Source organism: Ictidomys tridecemlineatus, unplaced genomic scaffold, assembly GCF_052094955.1.
Source record: "Ictidomys tridecemlineatus isolate mIctTri1 unplaced genomic scaffold, mIctTri1.hap1 Scaffold_462, whole genome shotgun sequence".
Classification (NCBI taxonomy): Eukaryota; Metazoa; Chordata; class Mammalia; order Rodentia; family Sciuridae; genus Ictidomys; species Ictidomys tridecemlineatus.
Window position 1 is genome coordinate 264,778 of NW_027522997.1, and position 13,270 is coordinate 278,047.

Below are 13,270 nucleotides of genomic sequence, written 5' to 3' on the forward strand. Positions count from 1 at the left end.
CTAACTGAAGTTTTCATTTGAGAGAAGATATCTTCCCTGGGATGGGTCTCTTGCTAACATCTTAGTATCCCTTGCTTTTTTGTGCTATTTTTTCCAGGCAAAAAAAAAAGTGCAATTTCTTGGGATTTTTCAAGACTTTTCCTGTACTTTATGATTTTTAAAAAGTCATTCTTTCTGATTTTAGCTTGAAGTGTTGCTACGAAATATGAGGAAGGTCATTCGGGGCATTAATTAACTTCAGCAAAAACAATTGCAATCTCTACAGAGCAATCATATTAAAAGAAATTCTCAAATTTCTCTCATCCAGCAGTAGCACCAATCATTGTTTTTGCTGATGGTATTGGACAGATTAATTCAACTCTCTGTAGAGGTAAAATAATTAACTAGATTCTAGAGAGGAGGTTTTCTGTGATTAAAGGACTTGGGTTGTTGTGGCCCTTGGATGGGAAGAGTCAGGGGTGCTTTAATGACAGGATTCCAGTAGAGCTAATGAAAGGTTTTCCTGTATGTAGAAAACACTGGTCATTTGTTCTCCAACTCCACAGATTGCCCAAACTGGAGGATGTTGGCTCCAACTATAAGGAGATTGAGTATGGTTAGTGTTAGGCATAAAATTTTTATTATCAGCATCAATATTATTATGAGATTAAGCAATGGAACAAGTCAAGAGAGACCATGAAGATATGTGAGAATAAAAAAAAAAAAGATAGCCATCTGCCTGGACTGTTTAAATGCCCATTGATTTATAGGATCTTGTTATTGAAGGAAACTGTAGAGATCACTTCTCCTAAAATAACCTTTTACAGAAGGGAATATGAGAGGACATTATGTAACTTGCCTCTGGCTACATTGTTAGATACTAATATTTTAATTTTAGGATCTTTCAAAAGTAATCTCACTTAAAAGAGACACAAAGTGAACCATGTGTTTCTGCTTCATGAGAAGGTTTCACATGACCAAAATAGTCCCTTAAAGCTGATGACTTATTATTTTTTCCTAAGCCCATGAAGATTCTGACCTATGTTTATCTTTGCTTGTCATTAAAAATATTAAAGATTTTTATTCAGGCATTTTGAACTTCTCTCTAAATAAATATGATACTTCAAGTGACTGAAGGGTAATTTGACCTGAAGTGATCAATGATGATAGAGGACAGCAGGGGACATTGCCAAATCCTTTGTGGAACCTAGCCCAGTATGATATGGGTTCTATATTTTGAAGAAAGATTACAATTTGGTGGATGCCTTTGGCTCAAAGTCCTGTGACTGATTTGCCTTTTAAAAGGTAGTACTTTATAAAGCTGTAAGGCTTTGTTTTGTTGAAGACTAATTGGATTGGTAGAAAACATATTTAGGCTGTCAATTCATTGTGAATGGGGTCTGCAAATACGAATTCTAACCATTGGAATTAGTGGGCTAAATTGCTTGTAAAGGATTCCACATCCACAGTCATGACAGAAAGCAATCAGTATAAGGCCTTTTATTTGGTTGTGGTTATGTTTTATTTGGACTCATCATTTTGTACATGTTCCCACTAAAGTGAAAAACCAACATATATTTATATAATGTTGTTTACTTGTTGTATAGGGTTTATCTGAGTATAAAAGTGGGATAAAATACTTAAAAGTATCACCCCATGATAACCAATGGATTTATTTTCAAAATTGCATTTGTTGTTGTCTAGGCAAAAAATGATGAAAAATTTAAATGAAACATAATTTTCATACTTCATCTCTGTTTTGATAAGAATAAGTAATAAGGGATTAATATACAGAAATCATGCATCCTTTCATTTATTTAAGAAATATTTGACACAGTGGGCATCATGCTAGGCACATGCCTATAATCTCAGGATCTCTGGAGGTTGAGGTGGGAAGTTCACAAGTACGAGGCCAACCTGGGCTATTTGGTGAGATCTTGTCTCAAAATATAAAGTAAAAAGGAGCAGGGTAGTAGCTCAGAGGTAAGACACACCTGGGTTCAATCTCCCTTACTGCAAAACAACAATAACAACACAACAAAAAGTGTTGGGGATGCAGCTCAGTGGTAGAGTGCCCCTGGGTTCAATTCCCAATTCTGCACAAAGAAAAAGGAAGAAGAAGGAGGAGAAGGAATATTAGTAATTCTGATTTTCTGTGTGTGGAGTGGGTACTGGGGATTGAAACCAGAGCCTTGGCATACTAGGCAAGTGCTCTTCCACTGAGCTTGAGACAGGTTTCTCTATGTTCCCTCAGCTGCTCTTGAATTTGCTATCCTCCTGCATAATTCTCCTGAATAGATAGGATTACAGGTATGTTTCACTATACCTGGTTGTAATTCTGTTTTGTGGCTTTTTATCCAGCCCCCATACTGGGGATTAAACCCATGGCCTTGCACATACTAGGCAAGTGCTCTACCTCCTGAGCTACACCCCCAACCCCTGGCTGTAATTCTAAATAATTAAAGCACATTCTTCCAAAAGCTTTTAAAAATAACTACCACACTGTAAACCTTTCCCTTTCTTTGGTGGAAAAATTCCCTTACTTTATCTTCTTGTACTAAAAGGAATGGCATGAATGCTAGCAGCCATTATCTCTGTGACCTTGTGTCCTTGCCACATTATGTGGCTGAGTGCTGTGCCCAGTTCTTGCTACATTATGTATAACCATAGAAATGTGAAGTTGTGTTGCAATTGTGTACAATGAATCCAAATGCATTCTTCTGTCATATATATCCAATTAAAATAAATTAATTAATTTTTAAAAAAGAGAGAGATATATCAAGGTGATGGAAACCACTCCCCAGCTCCTGGCAGCTCCCATTTTCATAGCCTAGAATTTATATTCTGTGGCAGATCAGCCTGGACAAAAGCCTTGGTAACTGAGAGCCAGAGTGAAGGTGGCCTCAAAATCATGCATCTGCTAAGGCCCAGGCTGCTGTTTAGCTTGTCCCAATTGGTCATGCACTGAAGTTTTAAAATATTCTATCATGGCTTATTATTGTCAGCATAAAATGTCACTGCCATAAAAGTATACTTTAGAAAGGTTTTAACATGATGAAGAGTCTTAATTTTTAAAGAGCAGTATTGCTTTTGAGCTACTTGGTAGGTCCAGAGATTTACACTAAACATTCTACCTCAAAAGCATAATAGGTTTTTTTTTGTTTTGTTTTGTTTTTTAATATTTATTTTTTTAGGTGTAGATGGACACAACACAATGCCTTTATTTTTATGTGGTGCTGGGGATTGAACCCAGGTCCCGCCTGTGCTAGGCAAGAGCTCTACCACTGAGACACAATCCCAGCCCCAAAAGCATAATAATTTTTGCTTTATTTTGTTTGTTAGATCTAGAAGGCTTTCCACCCAGACTTCTGGAGATGTACAGTTTTTAGCTCAGTACTCTCTACTGTTCTTACTTTCCCCTTAATACCCAAATGAAGGACTTTAGAAAATCAAACTTGAAAAGTCCTGAACCCACTGCTTTTCTAAGAAATATATTTAAATAAGGAAATTCATGAGCTGTGCAGAGTGCACAATTACAGTAAATGCAACTTTTTTGAGTTACAGGAAAGGAGCAATTAGTTCAGGTGGTGGTAGATCTTTTGATGACTTGAAAATGGGTCTAGGAAGGACAAGTAGAGAATCTGGCAACCTTGACCATTGCTGTATTCTCCAAGAATGCAGAGAATGGTTTTAGGGATGCCCGGAATTGCAACATGGTTAATAGTACCAAAACACAGAGAATGACTGCCTTTTCACATTCACTAGATACAAACTTATTTTTTTTTAGTATTTCTCTTTTTTATACATGTATATGTATATACACAGGCTTTTAAAAGCACATGCTTTCCTCAATACAAGATTTAAACCACATGAAAAAGAAGTCTGGTGGAATATCACCAGAATCAACAGAAAATAGATTTGGACTCTAAACCCAGAGAATAGTCAGTAGGTGCCAAAGAAACCCCAGCTTCCTGCCCCTTGTTGCAGCTCATTTGGTGAGGAGGGAGAAGGGTAGGTGTAGTAAGCATGAAGAGCCTCTTTGGTACAGGCAGGGCTGTTTCCTGGACAGTTGTTGAGACAGAACACTGGAGAAAAATAGAGAGAGTGTATATATGTTAATGGAGGTTTTAAGTTTTCACATTATTCCCCTTACTAGATTTGATAATAGCTACCACTTTTTGATCACTGTCTGATAGGCATTGTGTTTTACATGCTTTATCTCATTTAATTTTTACAAGGCCCTATGTGGTATATGAAGAATTTAGAAAGTTTACTCGCTTGTACAGGGTCACACAGTAGTAAGTGGTAGGACTTGGATTTAAACTTAGGTCTGCTGGATTCCAGAACATGTTCTTGACTCCTTTCCTGTGTGCTCTATGAAGATCCTGTTTCTGCTCTCAAGATCATTTCATTCTAGTAGACATGATGGCCCGAGGGATACTGTGGGAAAGGCAGATGAGTCCTCCCCTGCTCTGAAAGCCAACTGTTCAAGTGCAGTACCTGCACAGTGATTGACTCTGAGGTCATTCCTTAGCAGAGTTCAGATGAGATGTTTCCCAAGGATGCAAGGGTGAAAGGACATTCATTGCAAGTGTTCAGGGAATTACAGATTAAATGGTAGTTGGCTTGACAAAATAAATATAGGAAGAAAGTTTTTTTAAAAAACAAACAAAAACCAAAATGAGCAGTATGACCAGGAGGCTGCTTAGTCTTACCCTACCTTCAGCAAAAGGGTAATCCCAATTGTGGGTTGCCAGTGGGTGACCATTTTCCAAAACCAGGCAGCCATACCATATGAGAAATATTAATGGTCAGGCATTCTTGAATTCCCTCAGTAGGTATCGTGAGGGTAGTCAGACACAGCTTATTTGAACTCAGCTCAGCTCCCAAAGTGCTAACTTTGATTAAGTCGGGGCTCCTGTCCATCATCATCTGAACTTTGGGGACCTCTACTATATAGAGAGTATAGCCTAAAAATCAAAGCTCAGCACTGGAGGTAGGGTCTTGGATTAAGGAGGAACCAGGGGAGCATTAATAATTATGTTAGTGAGGAAGAGTCGAAGAGGATATTGGCTAGAGCCTGAAACCAACTAAGACTTTCAAAGACTGAGGTTGCTGTGGGTACTTAGCGGATCTCCCTATAGGTTGGGTGGGCAGAAACACTTTTGGTGCTCTGCAGCCACTTAACCTTTGAATTCTTTAGGAAAGGAACAATTCAAAGGGTGAATGTACCAGGGGAAACACCTTATAAGTACTCCGCTGCGCCCTGTGAAAGGGGAAATTAGAATGGTCTCGGCAGAATAGTTCTCCTGTGCTCAGAATACTGCATTCTAAACTTGCCTGGTATCTGAAGTGTTAGGTACAAAGGTTGGAAGGATGATATATACCTTGGTACTCTCTCCTCCAGAAAGCCATTCCAACTCTCTCTCCCACTTCCCTTTGTTATCCTTCTCCATAGCATGTGTGTCTCTGTGGGTACCACAGATTTGTGACCAGCATGTATTCCCTGAGCTAGTGGTTCCCCGTGAGCAGTGTCCTAATTCCATTTTTACATCACATGAAATAGAGCACACACCTGACTGCCACACTGTGTGGCCATCCAGTGTGTGCCAAAGAATCTGGGGATTCTTGACCTGGATAAACTATATGGGAAAGTGTGTGTGTGTGTGTGTGTGTGTGTGTATGTGTGTGTGTGTGTGTGTGTGTGTGTGTGTGTGTGTGTACATATACATGTTCATAAGTCTCTCTTTTGAGGAAGTCCATAGTTTATATTAGGCTCCAGTGTGTTTTCATAATCCTGAAAATGTTTATAAAAAACTGAACTTATTTGGAGATTTTCCATATTCTTGTAAATGAATGTGTGTGTATGTGTTTGGGAAGGTGGATTGAACTCAGGGGCACTCGACCACTGAGTCACATCCCCAGCCCTATTTTGTATTTTATTTAGAGACAGGGTCTCACTGAGTTGCTTAGTCCCTTGCTGTTGATGAGGCTGGCTTTGAACTTGGATCCTCCTGCCTCAGCCTCCCAAGCTGCTGGGATTATAGATGAGTGCCACTGCCCCTGGCATGAGCGTGTGTTTTTATATCTGGTAGATACTTTTATGCTTCCTTAACTTCCTGTTGTGAACAACAGCTTAGGGTAGCCAAGGAACTCTCCCTTGGAGCCATGGATCACAATTCTGTCCTGGTCACTGCTGCTTACACATCCTGGCAGGGGGTCTACCTAACCTTCCTGAGTTTTATCTTATTTTTCACCTGTTAACTCCCTCTTGTCCTACAGGAATGTTGAATAGTAAAGAGATTACAGGTATACAGGCATCTCATAAACTGCCAAGAACTATACAATTGCAGAATACAAGTATTGTAATTAAAAATACATCATTTTTCTTGTCACACAATGCCAGGATAACAAATATGTGATTAAAATGAACATTGGGCCAGGTGTGGTTGCACAGGCCTGTGTTCCCAGCTAGAGGCAAGAGGATCACTTGAGCCCAGAAGGTCAAGGCCAAACTGGGCAACATAGCAAAACCACATCTTAAATAAATACATAAAGTGAACATGGAATGAATTTATTGGAGTGAGAGACTAGAAGTTGAAAGGCATTAGTATCTGCATGTCTTGTAGGCTTTGTAGATGCCCAGAACGGTCTTAGAGTACACACAGGGCTATTGAGGAAATGATTTTCAGACAATGATAAAAGTTTATAAGACCTTCAAGACCTCAATTTGTTTGCTTTACTTTACAGAAGAAGTGGAGTCTGGGAGATGGAGGGTATTCTTTTTTTCAGAAAGGCTGTAGATGGGCAGGGGATATAGCTCAGTGGCACTTGCCTGGCAGGTGTGAGGTCCTGAGTTCAACCCCCAGCAGTGCAGCACAAACAGAGGCTGGAAACTCTTCTTCATCATTGTTAATAGAGGACAAAGAAAGAACCTGTTTGTCTTCATGTCATCAGTTTATTATCATATCTTTTTAAAACAGTGTAGAATTACCCCATGATTTTAAATCTCTCTTTGGGGCTACCTAGAGGCCAGCAGTTCAGCAGTGTGAGCACTTGGCAAGCCATGGGCACAGTGCATCGAAACAACTTTGTGTTTCCAAAGTACCTTCTTGGAGCGCTTCCTGGAGAGCACATCAAAGGGCTGGATGTAGATTACTGCACGCCTCTCAACTGGACTGAGACTCAGAGGTTACTGGGACTTGCCAACTCAAAAAACTCAGTGTCCAAAGCAGAGTGAAAACCCAGATGTTCCAATTTTTTATCCTGGTAGTCACAGGTTCTAAATTTTCTCACTACTCCAGCTCCCTCCTCTCAATAGCTTGCAAAATGGTAACCTGGAAATGTGTTTTTGCTTAGTGTATATATATATATATGTAAATCCAACTATCATCTAACCTTCCATTTAAACAATTTGTACTAGAAGGAAATTTGAAATTACATTTAATCATTGCTTTATAATTAATGTCATTTAATTAAATATTACTTTAAAAAATGGCTTCTTTCTTCTTTGGCAATTACATTACCTTTTGAGCAGTTCTGTTTTGCTTTTTAACCTGGTTATGGGGTTTAGAGAGTACCCTAGTATAGGGTATCTGAAAGCAGAAAGTTCTGGCACTTTTCCCACTTTCCATTCTTTCTCCTGTATGGATGCCAGATTCCTTTGGGAAATCATCATTTGCAAAAGGTCAGGAGCAAAAGGAGGGGCATTCTTGAGTGTAGGGTTACTGCTAATTGGAAACTAAACATCTGTAACCATGTCAGAGTTATTTGTATTTGAAAGGAAACATTTATATATAAGAGCCCTTTCGGTAACATAAAACACACTATAACACAGAGTGTGTGCATTGGAGGGGTGGCGATGGGGTGGGGAAGGACAGCCAGGGAAGCTTCTGACAAATGACTGTGCTGTGCTGAGTGAGGTCACTTGCTAATTAAATCTCAAAGCATTTTGAAAGTATTTTCTTTTCTTTGTCAAATGAAGTTTTCTTCCCTCATATGCCAAAGCAAACATTTTACTGTGTTTGCCATTTACAAATGAAACATTTCACCATTTTAATGGAAAAATAAGAAGAAAATGGGTGTGTGTTCAGAACCTAGTCAAAGACCAGTGGGAACTCTCTAGTTTCCTTCTAGAACCTTAGCTCTCAGCGTCTTCCCATGGTATGATGTGAGACTGGTTCTTCCCTTCCCTGAAACTGTGTGCCCATAGGCTTCCCGATACACCTACCCTTTCAGGAAAAAAAAATCAAACTGTTTTCCACCTGTGCCTTTTTCTCCTTTCTTCCTAGTTTCTTCTTAGAATAAAATTTCTTGAGAATTCCTTTGAAGAAAGTCGAGAATCTACCCCTTTCCCCCTTAGAGTCTAACACCTTCTGTTTTTTCCCACCCTTGCCCTTGGCATCTAAGATATTTCTGTAATTTTTTTAAAATTGGATGAAAGATCACAAAGTCGAGAGAACTTACTTAAGCTAGGACCTATCATATTGTATGAGCTACAACTGCAGCCCCCAGACCTCTTATTTTTGGAGCTGTTTTCTGAAAGAACTTGTGTCCTTATTCACAGACTGTTTGAAGCAAAATCCAATCAAGGTTTTCAAACAAATATTAAATGTCTTAATGCAATTAACTTAAGCATCCTTTTCTTCTGCTTACCTCTCATTCTGTTATATTTGATAATTAAATTTTCCCAGTTCATGCAATGAAAGGTGAGGTAGCACTTTTGACCACTGTAGGGTGGTCAAAACCTGAAGTTTGGGGCAGAAATTTCAGTTTGAAGGATGAAACCAGTCAGTTGGACTGATTTCAGATTTTCAGTAGGACCCAGTCCTGCCTTGTGTGTTTTCTAGTTCCTTATTTGTGTGTTGCTGATCATGCTCATTTTTTGTATGGTTTTCAGGTGGAGTTGGCATGAACTTAAAAGCAGAAGATACTGTTATTTTTTCTGACAGTGATTTTAATCCTCAAAATGACTTTCGGGCAGCTGCCAGAGCTCACTGAATTGGCCAGAACAAGTGAGTGAGTTAGTCATTGGCACCTTTCTGCTCTGTTGGCTTGCAGCTGTGGATTGGGGAGGAAGGTGGACCGTGTAGTGCTGACAACAGTGCCACGTTGGAGTTAGAGTCCACTGGGTTTGAACCCCGTTGTGCTGCTGGCTTGTAGAGCAATGTTGGGGGATCAGTGGTCCCATGATCAGTTCAGACTCACTTTGTTGAAAAGAACAGTTAAATTCCAAAATGATTAGAAGAAACTTAGAATTTATTTAGTTCATGTTTCTCACGTTAGATCCTAATTCAGTTTAAAAATGAAGTTAAAGCCAGTGGGTGCACATGCCTGTAATCATTATCAGCATGGGAGACTCAAGCAGGAAGATCAAGTTTAAAGCCAACCTTGCAACTTACCTAAACCCTGTCTCAAAACTTTTTTTTTTTTTAAGGCTAGGATTATAACTTCATGGTAAAGCTCTCCTGGGTTGGGTTCCCAGTATCACAAAGAGGAAACAAAGTTGTGTTCAGCTACCCTTTGACTTGAGGTAACATGCCTGCCAGGGGTTATCCTGGCTACAGATGAAGGCCCAATAGTGGTCACTTCATCTTCCTTTCTCTTTCTGTTTTGGGAAAAAGTTCAGGAAGAAGTTGAGGCCAGATTTCTCTAACAAATGCTCAGGTCCCAATGAGCAGTGTCCTTTTCATTGTTTCCTGAATGTGGCATTTGGTTTTGCTTCCTTTTGGGTGTATTTTCCTGGCATGCTTTTTTCCCCAGCTTTGCAGACTTCTAACACTGCTCTCATTTGACTCCCGTACAGGGCTGTGAAAGTGATCCGGCTGATTGGCCGAGACACTGTGGAAGAAATAGTTTATAGGAAAGCAGCCTCCAAACTGCAGCTCACCAACACGATCATAGAAAGAGACCATTTTACTCTGGGAGCCCAGAAACCTTTGGCTGATCCTGACCTCCAGGTAAAATGTGTTCCTTTTAGAGTCTCATGATTTATAACCAGTACTATCTTTGGATGAGAATGCAAATAAAAAGGACCAGCATTAACCACCCATTGTTGCAAATTACACATTTTTTTCATTGGCCTAATTCTTACCCTCTCAGTACCTAACTACATGCAAGGTGCCATACAAGCTAAAAATGAGGGTGGCATTTAAAGGCAGAGAAAATAGAATAAAGAGAATACGCTTTGAACCATCTAACTTGGATTGAAATTCACATCTTATCCCTTACTGGATGTATGACTTTGAGCATGTAACTGAACATCAAGGATCTAATCTCTTTATGCCTTCTAAAGATGAGTGTGCCACGAGTTACCTCAGAGAGAATTTGTTTAAGTTCTTTTTTTTTCTTCCTTTTTTTTTTTAATCAGTGATGATTAGTTCCATAGCTCCTCCTTAATCCCAGACGCTTTGAGTAGTGACTTACAGTACTCATTCCATACTCAGAGATGAGTGAACAAGATTAGGAATTCAAAATTATGCCATAGGATATAGGGATGAAAGCACTAGAGTTAATTTGTTGAAGAAGGAAAAATTAGATGGGAGTCAATTGCTGGCTTAGAATATCCTAGAGAGCTCTCTTTTGGTAGGAGGTTTAGAGTTATTCCTTAGCAGCAGCCTTTGAGATAAAATTGAACCTATATTATAATATACCCAAAGTCCTTCTGAGGGATTAGATGCAGAGAGATCAACCCCTAGTATCTAGTATGATTCAAGCATGAAGAGAGTAATAAATGTCTGAGAAAAGGTAGTAGCTGTGGGAAAGTCTGCTGTAGGAAACTGCAGAGAAATGACAGGAGTTGGCTATTGTTTTGAGGCAGGCAGTGTGAGAGAGCAAGTTCCAAGATGGCTTTAAGTCTTTAAGCCTGAAAGATGAGAGTAGAAAGTAGGAAGACAGGGATAGAAATTAGAAAGATGAAGATAATGTAGGCTTTAGTCAACAGAATTTGTAGTAAAAATCAATATACATTATTGTTAGAGGGAGACTCAGAAAATAAAGGAATTAGAAAAATTTGCAAGAAAAACCAGGCTTTAAAAGGATCAGCTTATCAAACAAAAAATTCAAGAGGTATATGAAAGGGAAAAAATTACACAGTATTACAAGCAGAATCATCAAATTTACAACTAGCCCAAGCATGAGTTTAAAAATGGCAGTTTTCTCACATCTGTATCTTTACACATCAGCATTGCAGACAGGAAAGGTGCTGTTTTTGTTAGGGAGTCACTCACCTGCAGGAAAGGGTCACAGATTTGGGGGTACTAGAACTCGAAAGAAGAACCCTAGGTTTTGTTTGTTTGCTTGACTTTAGTTTATCTTAGAGAGTAACTGGAGTCTTTGGCCTTTTGTGTTTTGAGTCTTCTGCATGCTCATCTGTCATGGTGGCAGGGCAGGCTGTGCATTTTATTTTCACACTATTGAAGAGGCAATTTCAAATGGAAGGTGAAAGCTTGAGAGAGAGGTGCGTGTACACTGTAGGTGTCTAAATATACTTCTTCACAGGACCTTGGGAGAGGAGCTCATCATGGGCTGTTGTGAAGGCACAGGCGTCAGGAGTTAGAGGAGATGCTTCCCCAGTGGAGGGAGCTCCAGGCATTCAGTCAGGGGTTTCCCTGTGGCATTGGCTGCTAGCACATCATTGTGAAATGCACAGGCAAAAACTCTGCCATGGGACCAGATCCTGGGGCCAGTACAAACTATGGGCTGGTGGAGAGGACCTCGGTGGGACTTCCTGCCCAAGCCATGGCAAGAAATCACACTCTGGTTCTGTCTTGATTCTTTCCTCCCCACCAGACTGTGAGTTATTTATGGTTGCCAGGAACAAGGGTGATAACTCACTGCCTTGTCTCAAAATACAGCAGGACATTTTTTTAAGTTATTAAAAGAATCTAATAGTAAAAGACGTGGTTCTGGTTTGATAAATCTAAGCAGTATAGAGCAGTGAAGTCCTGAAAAAGGAAAGCAGGTTCCTTGTTTTAGAAGGAGAACACAACAGAAACAGAGAACAGATAAAGATGCGGTGAACACTTATTGAATGCTTACTGTGTGCTAAGCATTGTGTGACGTGCACTTTTTCCAGTTGTTTTAGAAGAAGAATAACAAAAAAATGAGATAGATGTTGTCTTTACCTCCATCTTAAGAAATTTTCCAAACATCAGATTCATGACTCTAATCCGAGCACTCTTTAACTTCCAACTACATGCTCTTAGTTACTATAATAAAGTGGTTTTCATTTAAAAAATGGGTAGTTCCTTAAAGACATGTTGTGAGTGAGCATTAGCGAGGGAAGCCAGGAGACATAGTCCAAGGAGTGGAAGAGGGAAGGGTCCCAGTATGGACTGAGCCTCATCATAAATACTTGGCTTTCTTCTGTTTTGGGTACTAAATGCCAAAGCCAAATGGCTTGGTTATATATATGTACACCAAAGTTAAATATAAATATAACAGGTATGGTTTTGCTTAGTTTTTGTCATAGTTTTCATCTCGGGTATTTTCAAGCTAAAGTTTCTAAGTTACAGAATAGGCAATCTAGAGATAATTAACCAAATCTAAAAGGGCAAAATGAAAATGAAGTCCCATGATGTGGATCCCAATTGGTTCAGAATTCCTAAGAGATAGTATTTAGGGAGGTGGAGAGTTGCAAGTAGCAAATGAAAGCCAGGTAACACTATCTAAGATTCTGGTTCCTGTAGCCATAGGAAGTAGGCTGAGTATATCCCCTAGGGGGAGCAAGAGGGCAGGATGGGGAGTGCCACAGGACTATCCAGGGAGATTGAAATTGAGAAAGGGCTTTTGGGTCTGGTGATCAGGGTGGTTATGGTTTTGCCAAAGTGGGTCCCATAAACCACTGTAGTAGCAAAGCGGCTTGGCAAGGACAGGTGGCAGCTCATGGTGAGATGAGGTATTCAGTGGCACCTTCTCTTTATAAGAGTTTGGCAGTGGGAGAGGTAAGAAGGTAGCCAACAGGTTCTCTGAGTTCTCTCAGGACTGCTGGAAGTGCCTGTAAAAAATGCTGGTGAGAAGTGCTATAGAAGATGCTGGAATCATTTTATCTGCCCCCACTCCTCAAAAAAATTGGAGGCCCAAATTTTTTTTGGTATTGTAAATAATTGTCAAAGTCAACATCTCTGATCATCATTTATCACCTCTCTGCTTATTCCTCATCCAACTTCAAAACAGCCTGGCAGGTGTCATTTGTGATGGAAGAGAAGAAAGTCCATCAGGGAAAGAATTACCTGGTATCATTTAGACACTTAGCAAGTCACACATCCTCATCTGTGTTTTCATGAGAACT

General features: G+C 39.7%; 1 long non-coding RNA gene across 1 annotated transcript in view; it reads left to right on the forward strand.

Annotated features, from left to right (window-relative positions):
- LOC144373728 (uncharacterized) overlaps window positions 1-10,028 on the forward strand; it is an 86,757-nt gene extending 76,729 nt beyond the window's left edge. Inside the window, exons 4-5 of the long non-coding RNA XR_013433288.1 lie at window positions 8,879-8,993; window positions 9,785-10,028. This is a non-coding gene — a long non-coding RNA (uncharacterized LOC144373728). The remainder of the gene's footprint in view (window positions 1-8,878; window positions 8,994-9,784) is intronic.
- Window positions 10,029-13,270: the final 3,242 nt, after the last annotated feature.